The sequence below is a fragment of the Cynocephalus volans genome, chromosome 8 (assembly GCF_027409185.1).
Source record: "Cynocephalus volans isolate mCynVol1 chromosome 8, mCynVol1.pri, whole genome shotgun sequence".
NCBI lineage: Eukaryota > Metazoa > Chordata > Mammalia > Dermoptera > Cynocephalidae > Cynocephalus > Cynocephalus volans.
The window spans coordinates 59,886,006-59,911,592 of NC_084467.1; the positions used below are offsets into that span (position 1 = coordinate 59,886,006).

The following is a 25,587-nucleotide window of genomic DNA, read 5'->3' on the forward strand; positions in this document are numbered from 1 at the left end:
GAATTTGCCAATTTCAGTAATCTAGAATTTGTCTATGAACAGGCAGCTGAACAGGATACCAGAACTCTAGCCTAGGAAAGATGAGAATTGAGTGAGACTTTACTTGAAGGCAAGGCCCTTGAAGGGTTACATTTTCACTAAATGGTTAATTTAGAAAATATCTATCCTCCTGGAAAATAGAGATTATAAGGCACATTGTCTGGTTCAACCTTGGTCCTGGGTGGGGAAGGCCTTTTCTAAGGATTCATAATAATGGGCATGCCCTTTTCAATGCTTGGGGCTTATTCATGCGATCTGGGACATCCACAGCTAAAAGTTGAAATGACGTGGGTAGCTAGCTCCCTGGAGCACCTGGAAGAAACAAAAACAAATCCTTACTGGAGAGAAAAAAAAAATAAGGGTTCACATGATTCCCATAGGTAAATCCAACTGAAAATGAGCTCAAAACCCATGAAATTATGCCACCATGAGCAAAAGTCAGGAGAAAATTAACCAGCACATGAAATTAGGCCCAATGAACTTCAGATTTTGAAATTAGATGCAGCATGTAATATAAAGAATGAATCAAAAACACGAGCAAGAAACATGATGCTTTCAGAAAATATCAGAAAATATTGATATATAACTAAATAGAACTTCTTGAAATTATAAATGTAATTAGTGACATTAAAAACTCAACGATGTTTAGATAGCACATTAGATAGTTAAGGGAGAATTAATTAGTCAACTGGAAGATAAAGGCCACAAATTTACAAAAAATATAGCACAGAAACAGAGAGGAAACTATAAAAGATAAGAGATATGGAAGGTAAAATGAGATGAAGACAATATAGAGAATGGGAGGAAACAAAATATAATGAGATAGAGGCCAAATTTTTATCCTCTAGTGGCATAAAAAAATAAATTAAAATAACAGGAAATAAAAGGAAAGGAAATCCTATGTCTAAATACATAATATTTCAAAGACAAAGAGAAAAGACTATCTCACCAACCACCAGAATGAAGGAATGATTTGCTACAAAGAAATGACAGGCTGACAGCAGATATTTCAACAGCAATAGTGAAAATAGAACCCATGAAATAATATCTTCAATAAGTTGTCAACTACCAAGTTTGAACTGTACAGCAGGTAACTTAGTATTCAAAAGCAAGGTTAAGAATAGACATTTCCACCTAGCCTGAAATTTTGAAATTTTAAGTTTGTATAGATTATAAGCTATTGGGTGAAAATCATAGGGGAGAAAACTTAACTGAAATAAAATGTTATTCTGAACCCAAGTGAACATCTACTTGTTTTATACTAACCAAACACTGCTTTTTCTAATGACAAAATTGAAATGTTTTCAAAGAAATAAACTAATGGCAAGTAGTACAGTTTCGCATCAATTATTTTTATTATACAACAGTATGAAGTCTTTATCCTGAGCTTTGATTAGATTCTATGCTAAACATTACAATTTTGGAACATATTCTGGTGGGATTTATATACTGAAAAGCATTTCTCTGGCCTTGAAGTGATCAAAATAGTGACAACTAACCAAAAAGTGCGGGGCTCCTCACTACAATAATGTCCAAATTACCCTATCCTGTTTTTACATAAATAAGTCATTTAATAAACTCATCAAATTGGAAAGACACTCTTTCCTAGGAATTCTCTTTCTGTACCAAAGCAATTTCCTGACACTCTAATTGAAGTCCCAAGACTTGAATTATGAAAGAAAACAATTATAGATGAGCCAATGTGACATTATGATATTTTCCAAAACAAGGCACCACTCCAGCAGTGATTTTAAAAAGTAGAACCATTAGAAGAATTTAATTATAGCTAATTTTTTAGTTATGCATCTGGAGGGACGACAAGCACAAAGCAAGGAAAAAAGCAATAAATATTCTTTTGTCGTAACTTCTAAGAAAAAGATCGTTGATGTGTCTATTCTGACTGGTTTAGCACAGAAACAAATGAATATTTACAATGTACAGATTCTTGGATTAAAGGATTATGTTATCTAAGGGAAGGAGAGTGCTGTATACATTCTGGAATACGTGCACATGTTGTAATATGAACTTTGGTCAGTTGTGCAGTTTGGATTCATATGAGTATATCTGCATACCACTGGAAGTTTATCTGTAGTCGCTCTCATTTAAAAAAAGTCTCTAGAAATAAACACCCATTTCTCACTTTTAAAAATAATTCCTAACTCCTCAAATTATAATATACTATATTAAATTTTAAGAATATGAGATAATACAATTTTAGAATTAGAAAAACTTCAAGTTGCTTTAACTACTCAATATTAGTTTTAGAATGAAGAAATGTTTTAAAACACTTTATATAGCTATGAAACTCCCTAGATATGATAAAAATATTTTCAGAAAATTTTTACACTGTTGGTGAACTTATTTACATTATTTTCTTAAAGATATTTCATTCTTCTTGTCTAGTCTTTTGTACTCAGATTTTATCTAAGATTACCTTCATGTTGGAGTACTGTCATGATAAATTTAGTCTGAAGTTCTTGTGAGAGAGAATTGCCAATTGTTATAGCAGTACACAGAACAAGGTCTGGTGTGATCCAATGACTTTTTAAGAGATCTGTGATGTGAGAAAAACTAAACCAGCTATCATGAATCTTCACCATCTTAAGAATTAATAGCATAAAAACAAGGATTAAAAAAGTCAAAGACATTTTAACAAACAATAAGATGACCCTTCTTGCTCTCCCTGTATAGCAATACTCATTATGAAGTTACAATAATCAGGACAGTTTTCAATTTGTATAGGATAGAGAGACCAATAGGAGCAATTACACAGTACAAAAATAAACCAATGAATTGTTATATGATAGACTATACAGCAGTACTATCACTTATCATATGGGGAAAAATTGGAAAAATAAACAAAATTAATCCGTACCTCACACCATATGGATAATTAATTTCAGATGTTTTGAAGTCTAAAAGGAAAAAAATTAAGTTATATAGCTTTAAGGATACAATATAGAAAAATATATTTATAACCTTGAGGTAGTAAAGATTTTCTTAAACTAGATACAAAGCATGCACCATAAAGTACTGATAAAGTTAACACTATTAAATTAAAGCTTCCTTTCATAAAAATACACCATATAGAATCAAAACCAAAGATGAGACATAACAAAAGATTCAAATACAGGACACATGCACATATACACAGATCAAGAAAACCCAACTGAAAATGAATACAATATATAATTAACTAATTCATAATGGAAATGTGAATGGTAAACAAACCTATGAAAATGTGCTCAACCTCATAAGTAAGCAGGAACATATGAATTTAAACCATAATAAAGTACCATTTCACACCCCTCAGAGTGGACAACATAAAAATGTCTAATAATATCAAATATTACCAGGGTGTAGATCAGGAAAACTCTCACAAATACTAGTAGGAATGTAAACTGAAAAACTATTTAGTATTGAAGTTATTATACTCTTCAACCCAGAAATCCACTCCTAGGTGGTATATATACACTAGAAAAACTCTTATACAAATACATAAAGAAATAGGAACAAACATGTTCATTAACAGCATTACTTATAATTGCAAAAATTGTCATCAAAATGTGAATATGATAAGTTCCTACAATTGACTATCATAAGGCAGTAAAAATTAGTGAACCAGAGTGACATACATCAGATGAATTGTTCTCTCAAACTTAATGTTGATTTTTTAATAATTAAAAGCAACTTGCAAAATAATACATACTGTATTATATCATTTATGTAAGGATTAAATACGCAAAGCAGTACAAAAAATATTGTTAGCAGTACAAGTGTACAAAGTTTATGAATGTACAAAAGTACAAATAAATACAAAATTTATAAATGAGGTTACCTGGGGGTACGGGGAGCGTTAGAAATATAGGAGAGGAGGCTTCAATAATATCCATAATGCTTTCCTTTTTACGGTGCCTGGTGAATCCATCAGTGTTCATTGTATTTTTTTGCACATGTTAAATATGGAAATTAATTTTAAAAAATCATTATCTAAATTAATTAAAATGCACAATAAAGAAGCATCTCTTTAGCTAGAACAGATTGTTAGTCTGAGAGGTCAGTTTCACAGTAAAGGCCATCTAACAAATTCATTTGAAGAAAAATCTTATTGACCTACTCCCACTTCCTATTCAGAACTTCTCCCTTGCTTTTTGAAAGCTAACTGCAAGAAAGCTGCACTCTCTACCCTTATGATACCCTGTCCTACCAAGCTCTGACGGGCCTGAGCTTTTCAGACCTGTATCTTCATACATCAAAATGTAACAATGTTTTCTATTACCCCAATTACCATACATACCTAAATAAGCCAATCCTTTTAAGATATTAACAACTCTACGTGTTATCCTTTCTATAAGTAGTTTTATTTTAATCAGGAATTGCAGAAGAGGATACCTTTTAAGACAAAAGTGACATTTCAGGTATCTAAAGAGAACTATTAGAAAAATATTTGAAACCTGATTGTTTAATATCACCACATCTTTTATTTTCAAATAAGGTTTGTCCTGCTTATCCTCAAAGCAGATTATCATTTCAAATATTTTAATAGGAGAGTCAAAGGAATTGACTAATAACTTACAAAATTGTATAGCCTTAATGTCTGACCATGTATAGAAGTAATCTGAACAGCTAATCTGTTAAAACTGCCTTGATCTAATTTTTAAAATTGTGATTGTTTTTGGTGTTGGACCTCTGCTCAAACAGCAGTTGAAGGATACTTAGCGAATGCTTTCTCCAGTTTTCAGACAATCAAATGCATTTCCAGAAGGCTGATGACAGGGCAACTTGGAGTTTAAAGACAGCATCTACATTTGCATTTCAATAGTTCTGTAATTCTATGAAACCACTGAAATCTCTTCAATATGCCTCATTGTTTAAAATGAGTGAAGGTGGCCAAATTTTGTTCAAGATTCACAAATTTGGGGGGAAAAAATTAGGCCATTGTGTCCTGAGCCTATTCTAAAGAGAATGTCCTTCTCTCTTATTTTTTTCATGCTAGAATCATGTTATTAAAACCCATCACATCTGAATATATTTAAAACCTTTTTTCCATTTGGATTTTTGTAGTCCAATGTCAAGATTCTAGGATAAGATAAACTGCGAAAGAGGACATGTGTTCCTCTATACTATATTATAATGTATAATATATTCTTAATCAATTTTTAATTCGGGGTTCCAAAAAGTATCTTTTTGCTTATTGGAAAGGAACAAATTTGTTTTCACTTAGGAAAACAGTTCCACATTAACACTGAGAAGGTAAATTCGTTGGTAGGTATATTGCCTGTTTGCAGGGATCTGCAGTTACTCATAATTGGCAGTGATTTTAAACAGAAGTTTTGTCAGATCATTTGATACAAGAGAATGAATCCTGGAGTTAAAATAAAAACTTCTGAATTCAAGTTCAGAGCAAGATAACTTTCTGAGATGAGCCTTTGCTCCCTTCCTATAAGTGTGGATAAAATTATCCACCATATAGATTTTAGGAAAGGATTAAATGAAAGAGTATATGTGAAAGTACTGTGTAAATTGTATTAGAAGGAAATGGAAACCTATAAAGGATTGCTATAATTGTATAATTGTTGTCAGGTTATTTAACAGACATTCAATCAGTACCTAAAATTTTTCACATCACTCCATCCAGCTGAGACACTGAGATGTGGCAAAATGCTCACGAGGATAAAAGCATGGGTGAAAAAATAGAGCTCAACAGAGGTCAATTTTTAAAAAATGTCTTCTAACATTTCTTTTTCCGTTTCTTTGTCATTTTAAGAATCCTTTCTCGTGGTGTTTTGTAATACTTAAAAAAAAAAAAAAAGACCTGGCATTTCATACATACTCTCACTCCTTTTCTACATGTTAATGATATGAAATACTAGAGAGTTGTCCTTAAAAGTCAGCTCACCTTCTTAGCCCAGATGAGGTAGGCAATAATCCTTCTCCTTGGTATTCTGCAGATGAAATGTCAGTCTCCAGAGTCACTTCCTAGACAATCCCTAGCAGTCAGGAAAGATGATTTTTGACCTTGAAAACTTAAGCATTCCAAATCTCAGGATGTGAGTAAACTGTGGCCTTACATACACCTCAGCGTGGCATTTAGATGACATGCACAGTCTGACAGTAATAGCGATTAGAGAACTAAAGGGAAGCTTCTTTCTCTCCTGTAATGAAGAAATTTTTTAAAAAACTTAAAGCCTATATTCGACAAAAGAATGATTCCAGGATAATAAATCATTTTGAAAGAGGAAATTCATCAGATGCGTTTAGCGAATAAAAGCCTAAATAGAGTACTAGTTTCATCAATATGTTTTTTAACATATTGTTGATTATGAGAGTTTAAAGAGATGTGAGAAGACAGTGTGTGTATATGTGTGTGTGTGTTCATGGCAGGAGGAGGGGCGGTGAATAGATAAAGGGAAGTTGGGAAACCCCTTCTCTTTCTGCACTCTCCTAGGGCAGCAACCCCAGCTCCAGAATGAGGAGGATCAGGGGACCTGAGAGCAGGTGCAAGGGTCGCTGCCGTGACTGACATGACGCGAATGGACCCGCAAGCAGAGACTTTTCTCCTTTGCAGCCAACAACCTGCAGCAGGCAAGGCGGGCGGGGGAGGAAACCCCGAGGAGGCCCTGGCAGCCTCTTTGCTGAGATAGCAGGAGCGGCAGCCTGCGGAGCCACGAGCGCAGCGTCACGGAGCTGTTGTGGGTGCAGGGGCGCGCAGGCGGGCGCACAGACCGGGAGCCGCTCCTGCCGCCCAGTCGCCCGCGCTGCAGGGCGCCGCGCCGAGCTGCCCGAGCGCCCCGGCTTGTCCACGAACGGGAGGAGCCCGCGGCCGCGCGCTGCCGGGCGCCGCGCCTCGTGCCACCTGCCTCGCGCACCGCGGGCGGCAGGCGGAACCCAGAGAGCTCGGCCTGTTGTCCCGTTCTCGAAAAGCAGCCTGTGCTGACGGAGCCGGGAGAAGGCGAGCATTTCAATTCTCCACCGGACTGGAATTTTTCTTCTCAAAATTTGGGGGAGCCCGAGTAGAGGTCAGAGGGGCAGGCGAGGATCTAAAAAAAGGGGGCCGGGACCGTGAACATGGTTACCCCCTCCTATCATTGGAAAATCTCCTTGACATTTTTCACACTTTGAAGCAGCTGCAGCTGGTGTCGTCGGAAAAGGGGGTGGGAAAAAAGAGAGAGGGGGCGGGGAGAGCAGGGAGACACAGCCAAGAGCCGTGAGCAGCGCCTCCTCGTCTGCCAATCCTGGCACCTGTGAGCCGAGCCACTGCACCGAGGAGCACCCCACTCCGGGCGAACCCCGGGCTTGAAGCCACGGACAGGCAGCCTCTGGGCAGCGGGTTCTCGCCGGCGGGACCTGCAGCCTCCCGCTCGGACCACCGCCGCCGCCTGCAGCCGCGGGAGCGCACAGCCCTGCCGAGCCGCCCGCTGCGCCCGGCCCCCGGGGATTCTCGCTCGGCAGAGGCGCGGCAGCGGGCGGAGGGGGGGTCACGGAGTTGGGTGCACGATTCGCCTTTCCTGCTGGTCTCTTCTCCGCCTAGGATTTATTGTCTGTGGAGCCTTCTGGGGGTGGGGAGGGAGCTGCTCCTCCACCGCCGCCGCCGCTGCTGCTGCTGCGGTCGCTAGCGCGGCGCTCAGGGCAGGCGGAGGCTGGGGAGTGGACGCGCTCCTGTCTCCCCCGCCGGAGCTTCGGGCTTCCCCTCGACCGCTTCCCGCGGGAAACTGTACAGACGTCCACTTGAAGGGCACCGGCATCATGGTCTAACGGGGCACCTGCCTGGAATCCCCTCTTTCTCCTCCTACTTCTTCCGTCCTCCGAGAACCCTGGCACCCACTCCACTGCGGACCCCCGACCACTTTAAGGAATAACCCTTGTCCGCTGCACGGCTCACGCTCTCCGGAACCTTATGGGCAGTTTCTCCCGCTGGCGATGTGAGTAGGGCACTGTCAGTTCGTGGCCGAGGGGGCTGCGGGGGCCTCGCCGCCTGTGGCCGCGGCGACCCTGGGCGCGCGAGGTGTAAGACCCAAGCGGCCGGCCGGGGGCGGGGGCGGGGGCGGGAGGGCAGGAGACTTGGGCACTAGCTGGGAGCTGCCCGTGCAGTGGCCCGCGGAGGCGGCGGTGAGGTGGTAGGTTGCGGGGATTTTGAAATGGGGTGCTAGCTGGGCGGGTGCATGGGAGCACAGAGTGGCCTGAGCTGGCGAGAGACCCTAAAGGGTTACATTCTGCGAAAAGGACAGGTAAAGAGAGAGTGCTGGGCGCTGGTGCTGGGACCAGAGGCTAGGCTTAGCTCCTTTTTATTATCTTGGGCATCTCCAGTCAGCTTTCCCCCAACCCCCAGGTGTCTGCGGGATGAAGCCGTGTTTGATTGCCAGACACACACACACACACACACACACACACACACACACACACACACACACACACACACGCACACACTTGTGGCAGGTCGCACTTGCCCCTTTATCTTGGAAGGTGGTGTTGTACTACTGTCCTGCTGTCTATTTGTTTGAAAAATACCGAGGATCTTTATGTCATTGGGATTGAAGGGAAAGGGTGGGGTTTGGGGAGATGGAGGGGACGAAGGAGCATGAAAGACTAGAGGACGGAAAGAAGTGGAGAGCGATGGAGTGAAAGCTTTCCCTGGGAGTCAGAGAGAACGGTGCCTCCTTCCCCCCTAAGCCAGACAACTCCTGCCCACACATCTCCTTTGTGTGGCACCGAGAAGCTGGTGAACCTGCCACATTCCCAATCCAGCGCTGGGTCCCTTCAGCATCTTGTGTCCTCCTCTCCGAGTCATCAAGGATGCAGGACGTGTTTCGGATCCTATGGGAAAGAAGGAGGGAAGCACATTAGCATTAGGCATTAGGGTAATCATGGCACCCGGGCACACGGACGAATAGATTGGCAACCGGAGGTCTCTAATCACTGTTTGCAGAGTCAAAAACGGGGGCTAAGGGCGGGGGTTGTACAGATGGCCTTTAAAAATAGTGTGACTTCATAATAACGGAGATAGCTGCAAAATTGCTTCATTCCACTACTTCTCGGCCATCAGGGCCGAATAAAGAACCCGCCTCCGCCCTCTCCTTCCTCTCCCCTGTCGCTTTCTCCTCCCCGCCAAGTCATGAAGCGAGCAGGAAGGGGTCACTTTCACAACTCCTGGGAATCGGCTCCAGAAAGGAACCATCTGTGACTCCCACGTTCCTTTGGAAGTTCTCTTTCAAAAGGAATTACAAAAAGCGGGGGCTGGGAGTGGAAATCGGTGAGACACAGAGGTCCTCCACCTTGCTTTTTTCCATTACTTTCTCCATACATTTTCAATACATAGAATTACCTGCACTCGGCAGGTTAATATGTGTACCTGTATATGATGAGTTGTGTCCCTCCCGATGGATGAACAGCATATTGTATGTGAGCATTTTTTAATCTTGGCAAAAATTCTAAGCACAATAGAGATTTTATAGCGTGGGCGAGAAGAGTGCATTCCAGCGAAAGCAAGACACGTGATCCCTCCAACGGGAGAGATACAGTATTAGGAACTCGATTCTCTTTGTTCCAGGCTGAGCCTATGAGATGTTCAGCAGCCCGGTTGCTCAAGTCCTCCTATGAAAGGAAATATATATATATATATATTTATATATTAAAGTTGATCAGAGGCGAGAATAGAGAGAAAAGTAGCACAGGTAGAAAGATACCTGTGAAGGGCTAGAAACCTCCTTTGCCATTTCTTTTTAACCGCCCACTCGCCACCTCCACCGCTCGCCCCAGCTAGCCCCCTATTTTAAAATGAGGCATTCCCTCTGGGAGAGGCTGTGGAAAAGTTCTCCAGCCCCTGCACACGTGGGTTCTCCAGCGCCTCAGAAGCTGATGCTATTAGCAACAGATTCCGCCACCTCCCCAGTTTAAGTGTCACGCCTCCATCCAGGCATCACTAAGCTGACTTCCTCGACTCCAAGGGAACCACCATGAGATCTTTCTGCAAAAGACAGTAAAGCAGTCAAGTCTCTGCTTCTTGGAAACCACTGATGGTACTGGGGAAAGAATGAGAAAGTAGGGATGTAGGAATGATTTTATTTTTCCTGAAGAGTCATAGGACTAAAGTGCATTGGGGGTGTGTTTAGCTGTGACTGCGTTTGGACTCCTGGGGTGTCTCAGGCCTGTGGAATGTCCTGAGGCCTGATTATTTATTAATTTACTGGAAATAGAACTTGTTCTCCAGCCAACATTTAATTAGGGTTACCTGACTTGGAGATTTCTTATTTCATTTTCACTCCATGTTTTATAAGCCATCTTAATGGGCTAAAGTTTTAAAAATCTGGGCTATTTTGGTCTTATGCTGCATTACATCATACTAATATGTGGTGGTAGGGAAAGCAAAGTCAATTTCCATGGCACATTATGGGGTGAGAGTTCTTTATAAATTTTTTTCTTTTAAATTTGACTATCCAAGAAAAGATGTGTACTTAACCATGGCAACCCTTACGTTCTACATCACTCCATCACTTGTGCCTGCACATATGCAGCTTCAGAATTAGAAACAACTTCGTAAAGAAACAAATCCGGTCCAATTACAGGAGCCATGTTTTATTCAGAATTTGAGTGCAGCTTTAGGCTGGCTCAAATTAAAATTTTCTTAATTAAAATCTCATTCCACTTTCTTTTATAAGCTTTTAATTTTACTAATTCTCTGTGAAATACAGAACACAAGCTTAATGTGGTTTTTTGTGTGTGTGTTCTGCGTTTTTGTTTGCTTTGGATTTTTAAAAACTATGAAGATATAAATTAATATTATAAATTTTTACTGCCTATGAATGTCATTAACTATACTGTCTACATGGTGTTAATTCCAAGGGGAATTTCTTAGATCTCTCTTATTTCAGTACATGCAACATAACAATATTTGATATAAAAACCAGGCCTTCTTAATTATGACTTCAAATATCCACTTTTTAGGGCAGTTGAAAAGTTGAAGATGTTGGATTTTAATTGATGTATCAATATTACATTTATTGATTTTATTTTTTGAATGGCTGTGGCATCAATGTAAGAATGAATTACACTTTCCATGATATTATAACTTCATTCCATACCAAAATTAAGAGTACGCAAAGAATAATCAACTATTTATTAATTGCTGTCTGATTTATTTCTGGATTCTTATTACATTTTCTTTCATAAATTATTTTATAATTTTTCAGAGAATTTTTAAAACATATGCTATTCATTGAGCACCACAATGATGATAACCACACCATCAAAAAAGACATGATGGTAGTATTTTGTTGTCTCCAGTGACAATGACTGCTTTGTAGAGTATCATCTAAACTGTTTTGAGGGGGGTGAGTGTGGTTAGTCATGTGAATCTGCAAGATGAGGGAACTGTTCGTTCAAATCTGTGACACAGACAGACCTTTGGTTTGTGAAAAGCCAACTGACCATTAAGTAATTTCTGTCTCCAAGGACTGATACATTGAAGATGATTCTAGGATATTTTGAGAACTCTGAAGTTTTCACTTTAAATTTCTTCAGTCTAAGGGTCTCAATCTTCAATGAAAAATGTTCGATGTTTCAATATTTAAAAAAGGAATTTTAATATTAAAATAGCAATTTAAACCTATAGTGTAGCAATTATATGAGTGTACTTCAAAAAGTTTGGGGAAAATAGAATTAAAAGATAATATAAATCCATAAACTTTTTGAAGCATCCTGGTATTCTATTCTGAGGAAGCACAAAAGCAGAAAGGAGATTCATAGATTGTCTTCACATATATTTTAAAATGCTGAATTGTGAATTGTTAATGAAAACTCAAAATTAGAGGTGGCCCTATAGATCAACAATGTTTGGAAGATGGTAGCCAGAAATCAATAATATTTTTTCTTTATGAAGTTTTTAACCATTGTCTGTGAATCAGGTATGAATCATTAGAAATATTCATGTTTTATGTAAACTACTATAGGGAATTTCTATGAGATAGTGAAAGAGGAATAAGAAAACTTTAGATATTTCCAGAAGCAACATGTAATCTTGAGTAACACACAACAGCCTCTTTTAACACTGTAAAATAGATATAGTAATAATAGCCAATATATAAGTGTAGGACATTTCAAATAATAAGGCAAAGTTATATATGAAATGTAGTTTGGACATCTTAGAAAAGTGTAGCATAAACTTTTTGGTTACAAATAGTAGTGTGTGTGTGTGTGTGTGTGTGTGTGTGTGTGTGTGTGTGTGTGTGTGTGGTTGTATATAGTGATGGCATAGTATATTTTAAAAGCATGCCATTTAAATAGTGAAATATATCTCTATTTCTTATCTTGGAATTAAGTGATTATGCTCAGAAATCCATGAGCAGCACTTACTCATCTTGCTACCCTTACCATAGTGCCTGAAATGTAAATAACTATAACAACAGCTACCAGTTACTGAACACCTACTATGACTCAAGGTTTTTACTTCAAAATAATCCCATAAGTGGCTTTATTCTCACCATCTTAAAGATTAGAAAATTGAGATTCAAAGACAGCAACTGGCATGTCTATGCCACATAGTTAGCAAGTGATGGGCCAAGATTTAATTCCAGATTTGACTCCTGTGCCTTTTTACCCATACCGTGTTCTCTCTTCCACAGGCAAACATTGAAGTTTGTTAAATAACTGAAATCTGGGGAACATAGATTTTTTTTCCCTGATGTATAAAGAAAAATTAAGATTTTGAGCCAGCCTCTCAGTGTTATCTACATATTTGGCAATAATGCACCATATTACTTTTCTCACCATCATTTAATAGCTCTATAGAAGATACTATTGCTTAGTTTCCTGGAATAATTAATTCATGAGTGAAACATTTAATAACCTATTAGCATCTGTCATATAAAAGTACATTAAGGAAGTTTTCGATAAAGCAAGTTTTGAGTCAATAGTTGTCATCTCTTCCTTAAAACTATGATGCTATAGTTGATAAATAAGCTTCTGGAGAGGTGTCATATATGCTATTTAAATTGTTAATCATAATAAAAAATTATCACTTGTCATTCAAAGACATATGGAGAAAATATTAAATAAATTTAATAACCCAAAGGATTCCCTTGATATAATCATTTTCATTACATTGTTCATTGCTTGGTAATCTACTTAAAATCTCTATACAAAATATTATTTTACTTAAAAGGAATAATAGTTGCCAGGGATGAAGTATTGAAATTTATATTAACATTGACATGATCTGTTTAAATATTTTAACAGTGGAGGAGATGTTTGCATTGTTTAAAGAATTTATTTATTGATTTCTTAGAGATGTGATTTCTTCAGTTTCACCAGGGTATTTTTGGTCTAAATGAACTTCAGTAAGGTTGAAAGCATATTTAACACCAGGGAATGGTTATAGTATGCCTGAGGTAGTATCCTAACAAATTTGAAATTTGTTGTTTAAGACAAGGGGACTGTAAATTGGTAAAGAGACATGAAAATCAACTACATTGTATATTGATAAAATTAAAAAAAAAAAAACAAGGGAACAGTAGAATGTATGTCTAAGTGTGTGTGTGTGTGTGTGTGTGTGTGTGTGTGTGTGTGTGTGTGTGTGTGTGTGTATGATCAGATGAAGGAGAGAATTAAATTTCGTGGTATTCAAGAGGTAAAGTAGTGTGAGAACAAGCCTAATAAAACAAACAAATATATTGATAGCGTAAGTACCGTCACTATCATTATGAGATTTTCCTGAGGAGAAAGAATAGATAGTACCGTGAAAAACAGAAAAACAGAGCTACCAAAGGAAAATAGGGGACAAACAGTTGAAAAAGAGCTGTTTGACTTAATTCACCAAGAAAAAAAATTACAGGATTTTAATGCTATTATCATATTGAAAGAGATAAAGATACTTAACGTGTACTGGCAAAATATTTTATAGATGCCTGGCTGCATTATCAAGTTATTTGATAATGGAAGGAAAGGCAAGAAATGAACCTGACTGAAACAGTGCCTAAGTGTCATGAAGACTTTTGTTGCACTAAAAGGGTGAGTAAATGGGCACAAATCTAAAATATGCCAGCTGGATTTAAAGAATTAACATGACACAGATGGTTAATTAAAATAATTAAAAAGTAGAAATAATTAGACTTCTTGAGTAGTAACAGCTTAAGTGTTCTGCGTCTAATTCATTGACCAGTGTAGTTCTTACCACCAGTAGGTACTTTACAGAGTCATGTAGGATGGAGATGTACCTTGGACCACATATTTTGAGCACTCATAGAACACTGAATATTTACTGTCCACTGTTACTCTGAGTCAGTGAATTCAAGACATGAAAAACTTTTCTTCCCTATTTCAAGTGTGATTAATTTCTTAAGACAATTATAAAAGCTATTGTAATTAAATCAAATACCTAGTTAAACTTCAAGTGATTGTTAAATATTAGCAATGTCCTTAGGGTAATACTGTATTGTTGAACACTGGGCATACTGCACACATGCACATACAGCTGTAATTGTTCTATTTCACAACACACACATACACACATAACTGTACTCTTACTATTTCATGAGTTAACAACACTTCAGAGCTGGAAAGAACTGTAGAGTGCCTCATTTTATAAAAGAGGAAATCAAGGCCCAGCTAAGTTTACTTTCTTGTTGAAGATCATACAACTGTTAATGGGAAAAACAGCAATAGAACAAGATCTCTTAGCTCCCACCCTCTGCCAATAAAACCACACCCTTGAAATTATTGAAGTCCTTTGTGCCTGAGCAAAGTGAAACATAAAAAGAAAATTATTCAATGGATTCAATTAATGTAGACAGCCAATATGATGACACCATCCAAAATTCATTTTTTTTTTTCATATAATTTATGGCCTAAATTTTTCCCTGAGTTTCTATTTGGCTTAAGGTTTTGGATAATTACCTTATCTTTCCACTTTGATTTGACTGTCTAGGCAAACTCTAATGCTATAAATTTAACCGCTATTAAGTATTCTATTTTTTAAAAGATATTTTGATTTAAAAAATATGGAATTAATTTTCATTAATATTGAAGCATTGTACATGCTATACTTACTCTATACTTTCTTGATGAATATTGAAATGTTCTTTTAAATTATTGATCTTTCTATAATAATGCCAGCTATATGAATATTGAATAATGATTCAATTCATTTTAAATAAGTGAATTTTCTTCTAAATTTGCTAATTTCATTAAGTGCCGATTAATGAGTGCTTTTTTAAAAACAAAAAACAAGAATAATTTAAAGTCATGTTAGGCCTTTCTACAAAATATTGCCTTAAATATTGATTAGGAAAGCATTCTAACCAGGAAGATAAAATATGACACAGTTGGAATTTGTAAAACAGACTCATATCTGTGATTTTTTTTTGAGTTATATAATTACATTTTGAAGGGTCCTTTGAAATAATAAGCTCCCTCTTACTACTAAATATCTGTTTATATATCTGTTATGACTTGCTTCTTCTTTCACAAGACAAATTTGAAATAAATATTTCTCATGAAATGTTTTTTCTAATGCTAAAATTGTCAGTCCACATTACCTTGAAGCTTTGGTTACTGGGAAACTTAAGGTGAGATGTTTTTAACCTACCAACAAAACATATTAGCAACAATTATAAAGCATTTTTGAAATTATGATGTGTATCTTTTAAAATATGTATTTGGGTTATAAACAATGAAATATAGAAATATTTACAAACAAAGTGTAGATTAAATAAGGTACACCTACACGGTCCCATCTAACAACGCTCTTAAAAAGGCAAATTAAAACTTCATGGTACAGAAATAATGTTTAAAATTGAAGAAACACCATGATGACTAAATTAGTTCATTATATATCAGCATATTAGCTATGCTTTTCATTTGTAGAATGGTTCTTACTCATGCCAGCTTTCAGTGTACTCTTCTGAAACTTGTGGGTGTGATAGAACGGAACATATTTCTGCATCTGTGAATATAATCCCACACACCCTTCTACATGACAAAATCTGAGTATCCTAAAAGTAGATGTTAACAGTAAAACAAGATATCAACCTCTGCCGGATCAGGATTTAAATTACCCCCATAATAATACCTGTTTTATCTTTCAAAATAATCTAATTTTATTTAATGAGATGTTATTTAGACACATAATATAAGGGGAAAGTGTGTGTTATGTTTGTTTTCTCGTTTGCTTTTTTCTACCGTGACATATCTAAGTTTTGCTTCCTCCCGACAAAAAGCAAGCCACTGGAACTCAAACACAGTAGACACCAAAGTGGAAGATGAACAGAGGGGGCTGGGAGTGCAGGTGATGTGCTTTTGGACTTTGATACAGGAAGAAACTACTAGAACTGCTATGCATGTTTATTTTCCATATAAAAATCATAAAATAAGCTTTATTATGTATGGGATAACAGAATTACATTCCATATTGAGATGCAGTGCATACTTATGTAGGAAAACAGTGTATTATAAAAACGAGGAAGACAACAGGTAACTGAGAATGCATTTACCTTTAAGTAAAATGTGCTGGTGAGTAAAAAGTTTAAAGCAAGGTTTGTGTAAACAGGGTTTAAGGTCTAATTTTCTTAAATATAAATGTATGTATGTCAACCTCTTAGTGCCAGGAATTCACTCTTTATACATCTCACCCTAAATATACTCCATGACCCAGACGAAGGGCACTTGTCTTCTTTAGAAATTGGCAAGGCATATATCTTCTCTACTGTTCATTAACCAGTGTAAGTTCAGCCCTGAAGACATGGTATAATGGTGACTGCTGAAAGATGTGTCAGTCTTTCTGCTACCAGACTTAGGGATGCAGTTGTCACTCCTTTGGTCTCTGCATGTGACCAAGACAACCCCAGGCCTCATATGTACATCTCTTCTTGCATGTATAAAGTTATGTATAATTTGTAGAAAAGAATATTTTCTTAATTTCTTTCTCCCTTTTCCTTGTAGAATTTATTTGTTTGATCAGTGTGAAAAATATATATAGAAATGCAGAAAAAAACAAAGTTTTCCTTGGGTTCTGGGAATATGGATGAATAAGGTCGTGTTTTAAATGTCACTTAATTGTTTTAATATTGTTGTCTAATAATGGACAAAATAGCAGATTTTTTAGTATAGAAGATAGAACATTTTATTGGGAGTCAAGAGTTATATGTAGTTCAGTAAGCTCACATTATAAGAAGTCATATGACAGCATCTAGCATTCACATTGAAAAGGAAGACAACAAAATACCCTAAGATGTTACTTTAAGGGTTTTGCACTCTTTCCTTCTGGATGTGAATCAAGTGAGAAATTTACCCTTAACCTGAGTAAAGATCACTGTTATGTCGCTAAATTATTTTTAGACTGTTTAATTGAATAAAAAATATATTGAATACAAATATACTTTAGTGAAACTTCAGAGTTCCATGATTACATTTTCTAAATATCTTTTTAAAATAATCAAACCTTTTAATTGTGTGATTTGTATGATCACCCAAAGATCTCTTTCAGTTGGTCTTTTCAGGATGCTTCCATTTGGGGGCTATTTATTCTTAGCATTGTTGTTTAAATAATTGTTTTTTTAAATGAGTTCTCTGGTACCAGCACATATACAGGGACTCACTTCATTGTTTTATTTCTTAGCAAACTAGCATACGGCATATGCATGCTGTATGAATGAATGATTGAATGAATGAATCATTTCACTTACGCTTCTGAGTGCCTCTAAGTGACTCTCACGGCCATTAATATGGCTCTCCTCCATATCTTCTTCTCTTCCCTTTCTGAGAATATCATAGGATTGTACTTTCTAGACCTGCTTTGAAGTTAGGCATGGCCATGAGACTTGCTCTCGCCAATGCAATAGGAATAAAAAGTGAGAAGTGTCTCCTCTGAGTAGTAGTATTTATGACCCATCACACTATTTGCTCTTTTCTTGATTTAACAATTGTAGAAGAATGTGTCCTGATGGAGCTTCCATCAGCCTTGCTCTGAACAACTACACTAAATGAAGTCTTTCCTGCACACGTGTATTTGATATGTAGTATGAGCAAGGAATAGTGTTATATTGAGATTTGGGGGATTGTTCATTACTGGACAATAACCTAGCCTTTCCTTCCTTTTAAATTCATTGGATCTGAGAGACAAAGTGAAATTCTAGTAGAGGTGGATCCTGACATCCAGTTTATGGTGTCATAACTACAGAAATGTTATATGAGCATGCTTTAATTAGATCTTAATTATAAAAACGTACTATATTTTATGACTGATTAAAGTGATAAGAATTAACAAAGCTATTATTTAGAAGATATAAAGATCAATCCACTGGGGAAAATTTCATAGATGTGAAGCACTTTGACTTTCTCAATTTTTAATTTTGTGCACAAGCATATTTTGATACACCAGAAGTCTGAGAGCTATTCTACTGTTTTTGTACTACTCAGTAATGGCCCCACTGATTTGTAAACAAATCGAAGAAACCATGGTGATATATATTTTTAATCCTGTATATTTTGGGGACAACTTTTATAATAAAAATGTATACTATCTACAGGAATCTGCAACTTTTTCTGTTTAATAAATTTTATTCAAGTTAACACATACATTCATTTATTCTAAATATTTATTGTATTACTTTGTGCCAGATCTATGCGAGGCAAAGCTGAGTACAAATGTGGTCCCTGGCTTCATGGATCTTACAGTCTAACGAGATAGGCCTTAAACAAATAATCATTACAGGAATGTATAATTACAAATTATGGTAAAAGCTAAGAAGGAGAAGACTCAGGTACTGAAAGTGAGTATAATGAGGATCTAAGCAAGAGAAGTAGCATCTCTGATGAACTGTTATTTAAAACCTCTGAGATGACAGCAGTTAGCCAGGCAAAGAGAGAATTCCAGGCAGGGCAAATGGCAAATGCAAAAACTATATGTCAGGAGAGTATGGTTCATTGGAGGGGAATGTGACTGGAAAGAGGTCAGTGTGGTTGGAAATGAAGGAGCATGGGGAGACTGGCATGATATGAGCCCAGCATGAGCCAGACATCAAAGGACTTATTGACCAAATTAAAAATATGAGATTTTTATCCTACATTCTATGCAAAGTCATTAAGCATTTTTAAACAGAAAAGTTCTGTGAACTGCTTGACATTTTTAAATGATCACTTGGGCTTCTGTGCTTACAATACATTTGAAGAAGGTTAGAATTCAAACAGGGAATCATAAATTAGAAGATGTATTTACAGTAAGTTGGTTAAGGTACAGTAAGAGATTAAGGTATCCTTGGCTAGGATTTTGGTAGAGGAAATGGAAAGTGGGAGATAGAACTGAGATATGTTTTATAGAAGCTATTGGATTAATTGCTGAATTGAAATGTTTACTATCAAGGATTATTCCGAGATTTCTGGCATGAAAAATTGGAAACGTGGAGGTACAGTTTGTTGACTGCAGAATCCTAGAGAGGGAGCTAAACTATTCAAGTATAAATAGAACAATGACATCAATATGAAGAAAACAGAATAACTATTGGCTGACATATCGATGAAGCATGAACCAAAGCATCGATTTATAAAAATTAAACACCTCTATAAAAAATTACTGGAAATATATTGAATACTTTTGTGGGGAAAATAATTAGAGCCTCTTTTTTTATTATACATCCATGTGGGACACAACGCCGATTTTCAACAATTGTATAGAATGTTTGATGGTTAGATCCGTATAGTTAGCTTATTCATTATTACAATACACAATCATTCTTTATGTCCTTTGACCAATTTCTCATTAGTCCCCCTCCCTCTCCCCCATTACACCTCTACCTTTCTAGAAGTTCAACATACCACTGTGATTGTTGTTTCTTTCTGTCTTTCTTTCTTTCTGTCTGTCTGTCTCTCTCTCTTTATTGTTCATTTGTTTGTTTGTGGATTCAGTTCCTGGTTATGAGTGAGGACATGTGGTATTTCTCTTTCTGTACCTGGGTTGTTTCACTTAGAATAATTTTCTCCAGCCTCATCCATGCTGCTGCAAATGGTAGAATTTCATTCTTTTTTATGTCTGAGTACTATTCCATAGTGTATATATACCACAATTTCCTTATCCAGTCATCCATTGATGGGAATTTAGGTCGGTTCCATTGCCTGGTTATTGTAAATAGAGCTGCAATAAACATGGGAGTGCAGGTATCCCTTTGACCTGATGTTTTCCAATCCTCTGGATATATCCCCAGTAGTGGGATTGCTGGGTCATATGGAAGTTCTACCTGTAGATGTTTAAGGAACCTCAGTACTGTTCTCCATAATGTCCGAACTAATTTACAGTCCCACCAACAGTGCAGAAGGGCCCCTCTTTCTCCACATCCTCACCAGCATTTGTTATTCTCTGTCTTTTTTATAAAAGTCAGTCTCATTGGGGTGAGGTGATATCTCAAAGTGGTTTTGATTTGCATTTTCCTGATGATTGGTGATGCTGAGCATTTTTTCGTATACCTGTTGGCCATTTGTATGTCTTCCTTTGAGAGATGTCTGTTCAGCTCTTTTGCCCATTTTTAAATTGGATTATTTGTTTTTTTGCTGTAAAGTTGTCTGAGCTCTTTGTATATTCTGGATATTAACCCCTTGTCAGATGCATAGTTTGCAAATATTTTCTCCCATTTTGCAGGATGTCTTTTCATTCTGTTGATTACTTTGCTGTGCAGAAGATTTTTAGTTTGATATAATCCCATTTGTTTATTTTTCCTTTTGTCACCTATGCTTTTGGGGTGTTATTCATAAAGCCATTGCCCAGTCTTAAATCCTAGAGAGTTTCCCCTATGTTTTCTTCTAGGAGTTTAAAAGTTTCGAGCCTTATATTTACGTTTCTAATCCATTTTGAGTTGCTTTTGTTATATGGTGAGAGGTATGGATCAAGTTTCATTCTTCTACAAATGTATATCGTTTTCCCTGCACCATTTATTGAAGAGGCAGTTTTTTCCCCAATGTATGTTCTTGGTGCCTTTGTTGAAGATCAGTTGGCTGTAACTATGTGGGTTGACTTCTTACACTTCCTGACTTCAAATTATATTACAAATCTATAGTAAGAAAAACAACAATGGTACTGACATAAAAAACAGACACATGGACCAATGTAACAGAATAGAGAACTCAGAAAGCCTCTTAAGAAAAAGTTTTCAAATAAATGAAAAGTGAGTATGCATTAGAGTGAATCATTTTATATTAATATCTTGGTTTTCTTTTAATTATTCTTTGGCACGAAAACATGAATGCATACCCATTCCTTCTGAATACTAAGTTCTTCCATTTTTTTCCATTACACTTTGCAGTTTGGAAAGTACAGTTTACTCCTGGTCCTTTTGCACTTGGTTTTCTGAGATGAGCGTAAGTGTAGAAACCATTCATTGATAGTGGGTTTTTTTGTTTGTTTGTTTTTTGTCTTTTTGTGACCGGTAAGGGGATCGCAACCCTTGGCTTGGTGTCACCCAAACTGCGCTCAGCCAGTGAGCGCACCAGCCATTCCCATATAGGATCCGAACCAGTGGTGGGAGCGCCACTGCGCTTCCAAGCGCTGCACTCTCCCGAGTGCACCACGGGGCCGGCCTGATAGTGTTTGTTTTAAACAACTCATCTCAAGCACATTCTAGCCTCTTTTAGCCTTTTATCTACCCAGGGATCCATACTGTGGAGTTCTCTGGGAAAGGCTACATCCATTTGCATGTTTTTCCATATGTGGTCCCTTTTCTAGAGCCCCCTGTCTTCAAAACGTTCTAGTGCTGAATTCTGTGAGTTAAGACACACTGTAAATTGCTGTCCAACAAGAAAACACATAAGTAAAATGATAATCCTTTATTCATGGATACATTATTTAGGAATGTATTCAGCTGCAAGTTTAAAAAATACCAACATTAATGGCTTAACATCAATGAGTAAGATAAATATTTTACCCCATCTTCCAGCTAGCTTTTGCAATGGTAACTACAATCCCAAAACATCTCAGTAGTTACACCACAAACATTTATTTCTCACTTACAGACCTGTGGGACAGCAGCGACTCTACTCAACTCTTTTCACCCAGTCTTCTCACTCTAGGAACCAGGCTGAAGGGGCAGCCTTTATCTGGAACGTGTTGTTCTCCTGCTGGAGGGCAGTAGCAAGAGGCCAATTATCATGGGTCAATTAAGAAAAATCAAAAAGAAAAAAAAGTAAACAGATTAGATCATGTTTCTACTTCGTTAGTAGTTCTTTTGAAAGAAGTTGGACCCCTACTTTGAGGGGTAACATGATCACCACTAAATCAGTGATTTTCAAACATTTTTATAATTGCAGGATGCTTTTATCAAGTGAAATATCACAAAGAACTCCAATACATAAAACAAAGACAAGTTAAGACCGCTGTGTTTAAAATGACTGTATTTGATGTCCAAGAATTGTCATGCCAAGCTATAATTATTTTATAATTTCTCACTTCCTATTTTAACAGAAATAATATTTTACCACCAATTGGGAAATCATATAAAAACATAGGCATTATTTGTTATATTCAGCTATAGATTGCCAACAAACTTAGGGTTGAGCAAAGTCACTTGAGTTGTCCTACACAGGGTTGCATTGCGTTAGCTCTCAATTTTTTTTCTTTGATTGACAAAGGGTAACATTAATCACACAAAGACTCTCAGAGGGATTCACTTTACCACACCAATTATCAGTGTGTGTGCAAGGCCTTCTCAAGACAGAAAGGTATTTGGGACTGTCAGTTCTGCCCCTTAATGAATATCTTCTGTGCCCACTAAATAAGCAAAATGGCAGAGAAAACACAACTCCATAGTAATCTGAGGCAGATGAAAAGACTATTCATTTTAATGAATATGTCTTACTAGGATGACTTGGTTTTTGTGCTTGTCAGGGTTAGGGACTGCTTACTTCCCTCATCATAAATATCCTGTTAAAATTGGCTACAGTTTTTGCCAAAGTGGACCCCAGCCTGTTCAGCAAAAAATAGCTTCAGAGGCAAAGGTGAACAGAATGATTATTTCTTCAGAGTTTTATCTCTCTGTTTTCCAATAATACAGAAATATTTGAGGGTATTTGGAAGGTCTTCTATTTTAGAAGACACAGAATTCTTATTACTCCTTGTTACCTAACCTATAATACTCTCTTGTCATCTGCCACTCTGGACTTGAAATTTTTATTTTATCAAATATCTGTCAAAATTGTGGTAAGCTGGCATCTGTGGCTTAGTGACATGCATAGTCAAATTGCCATCAGACTGGATGGGGTTTAAATTTTTTTCTGACACTTTCTCTGACCTTGGGAAAGTTATTTTAACCCTCTACATCATAATTTACTCATCCTTGAAGTGAACATAATAGTGCCTATTTCATATAGATGTTGTGATGATTAATTTAATTGCAAAAAACAATCTAGCACACTGTTGCCTTAATTATGCTTTCGACATCGAATTAAATCATTTTACCCACTTCCTGATTAAAACAATTTATTGACTTATTTCTTTTGTGATAAGAACCAAAATTCATAATTTTTCCTACAAGCCCTCCAGTCCAGCTATTATCTACACTCCAGCTTCACTTCCTACATGTCCAACAACTTTGGTCTTCTTTCAGTCTTGAAAAGGCCTTGTTTTCTACAACCTCAGGGCATTTACACGTGCTGTCCTCTCTTTACCTGGTTAACTCCTCTTTTATTTTTCTATTTCAACTGAGTGATCACTTCCTGGGTGAAGCTTCTATATCATATCCTCTTTTGGCACCATACATATAGCAGAATGCTATGCAGGGTGTTCCATACATATTCATTGACTGTGAACTGCTGTATTGATTCACGGTTGTATCTTTCTGATCCTTTGAAATTCTCTCTCAAGCATCTACATATGAATCTATGGACAGATGGAATAAAGGGAGAAGAAAGGAGCTAATATTTTGGGGGGACTTACTATCGTTTCAGGAACTTATCTAGGCATGGTATATAGTTTTTCCCTCAGGGAATCCTTACCAGCTCTGTCAGAAAATATGATTTTTAGAAAAAGAATAAGAATATTTAATCATTAAAGGTCTTTTTGCCAATTCAAAGGGAGAAAAGTAAGCATGTACAACTTATAAGCTAGTAACTTTCTCTTTTGTTGAAAAGCTAGAGACTTACAGGAAAGCTTTATTATGTCAGGAAATTCCATGTTGTAGAATATTATAATCTTTTTTTCAGGATACCTTTACCATTTGCATAGATCAGGCTAGATGAAAGCTTTTAAAAAGACCATAAATAGTGTATATCTTGGACATAATATATTTATAAATTCAGTAACTAGCATGAAAACATAATTCCCATTGCGTGTGGAAGTATCTATGATGCTGATATTTATTTGCACCCTAAACACACACAAAAAAGATTTGAAAGAGCCTGCAGGTGTCAAGAATAAGTTGTGGGCTATCACACTCAACATTTCTTGGAAGCATAACATGTGATAAAACACTTGCAGCCAGTTAAATGAGGGCCACTGACCTTGTCAGAGTGACACAGCCAGCCACCAGTGAGTTCAGAAAGAACTACATAAACTATTACCAAGAAATATATCCTTCTAAGGTTTTTAATTAGCAAACTGTTCCATTGTTTATCTTAAACGTTTTACAAGATAATGCCTTTGGTTCCTTTGTACTACAGATGAATATCAACTACCAAAAAGCTTTGCTCACAAAAATGATTCCTAAAATGGAAGGACGGCAGATTCTTACATAAATCTGTAAAGAATGGAGATTTGTAGTAGAATGAAATGTCCTATTGTTAAATATTGGAGGTACTAAGAGTTTGTTTGACGCCCAGCCAGCCTTGCTATCTCCAACTATGTTAAAGAATAGGTCAAAATTCTGAAATAAAATTAAATTTTTGTCAATTTAAAATATTGACCCACTTAAAGGGTTTTTCTTTCCTTCTCCCTCTTTCCTTATGTGTTAGAACTTAATCATTACTGTCATTGGTCTTTCTGACTTTAGTCTTCCTCATCCATCTGTCAAATTAATCTTTGTGAGTGCCTTCTTTGCAGAATTAGTTTTCCTTTTTGGAGTTGCCCAGTAGTTCTCCCTGGTTGTAAAAAGCCTCAGTTTCTTATGTTGATGCTCACAACACTTCAAATTCCACTGACAGCTTTCTCAAATGTGTTCTCTGATTCTTCTTTATGCATATATTCCACTCCATTTAAATTGAGCTGAGTTTTCCAAAGAGACCTTGTATATTTCTCCAAAGAGACATTTGGGTGCAGTGAGCAGGACACTGGCTATAAAGTCCTAAGGATTTCCATTCTACAATTTACCAGTTTAAGTTGTGAGATTTTAAGCCAAATGCTTCCTCCATTTCGCTCTGATCTTCAGCTTCCCCTTTGTAAAAGAGAGATACCTGCAATCATAATTATAAATTCCCTCATAGGATTGTTTTGAAGGCTAGGTGGTATAATATGTATAAAGCAACCAGTAAAGAGCCTAGCTCTACTGGTTGAGAATTACTAAATGCTAGTCCTCATACCACTTGCTTTGTTGAATTCCTGCTTCCCCTGAAAGTACTAGTGAATTGCTAGTCACAGTGAAATATATG

At 37.0% G+C, this 25,587-nt stretch overlaps 1 pseudogene; it reads right to left on the bottom strand.

Annotated features, from left to right (window-relative positions):
• Positions 1-7,976: 7,976 nt before the first annotated feature.
• LOC134384166 (shugoshin 1-like) overlaps positions 7,977-25,587 on the bottom strand; it is a 45,009-nt pseudogene continuing 27,398 nt past the window's right edge.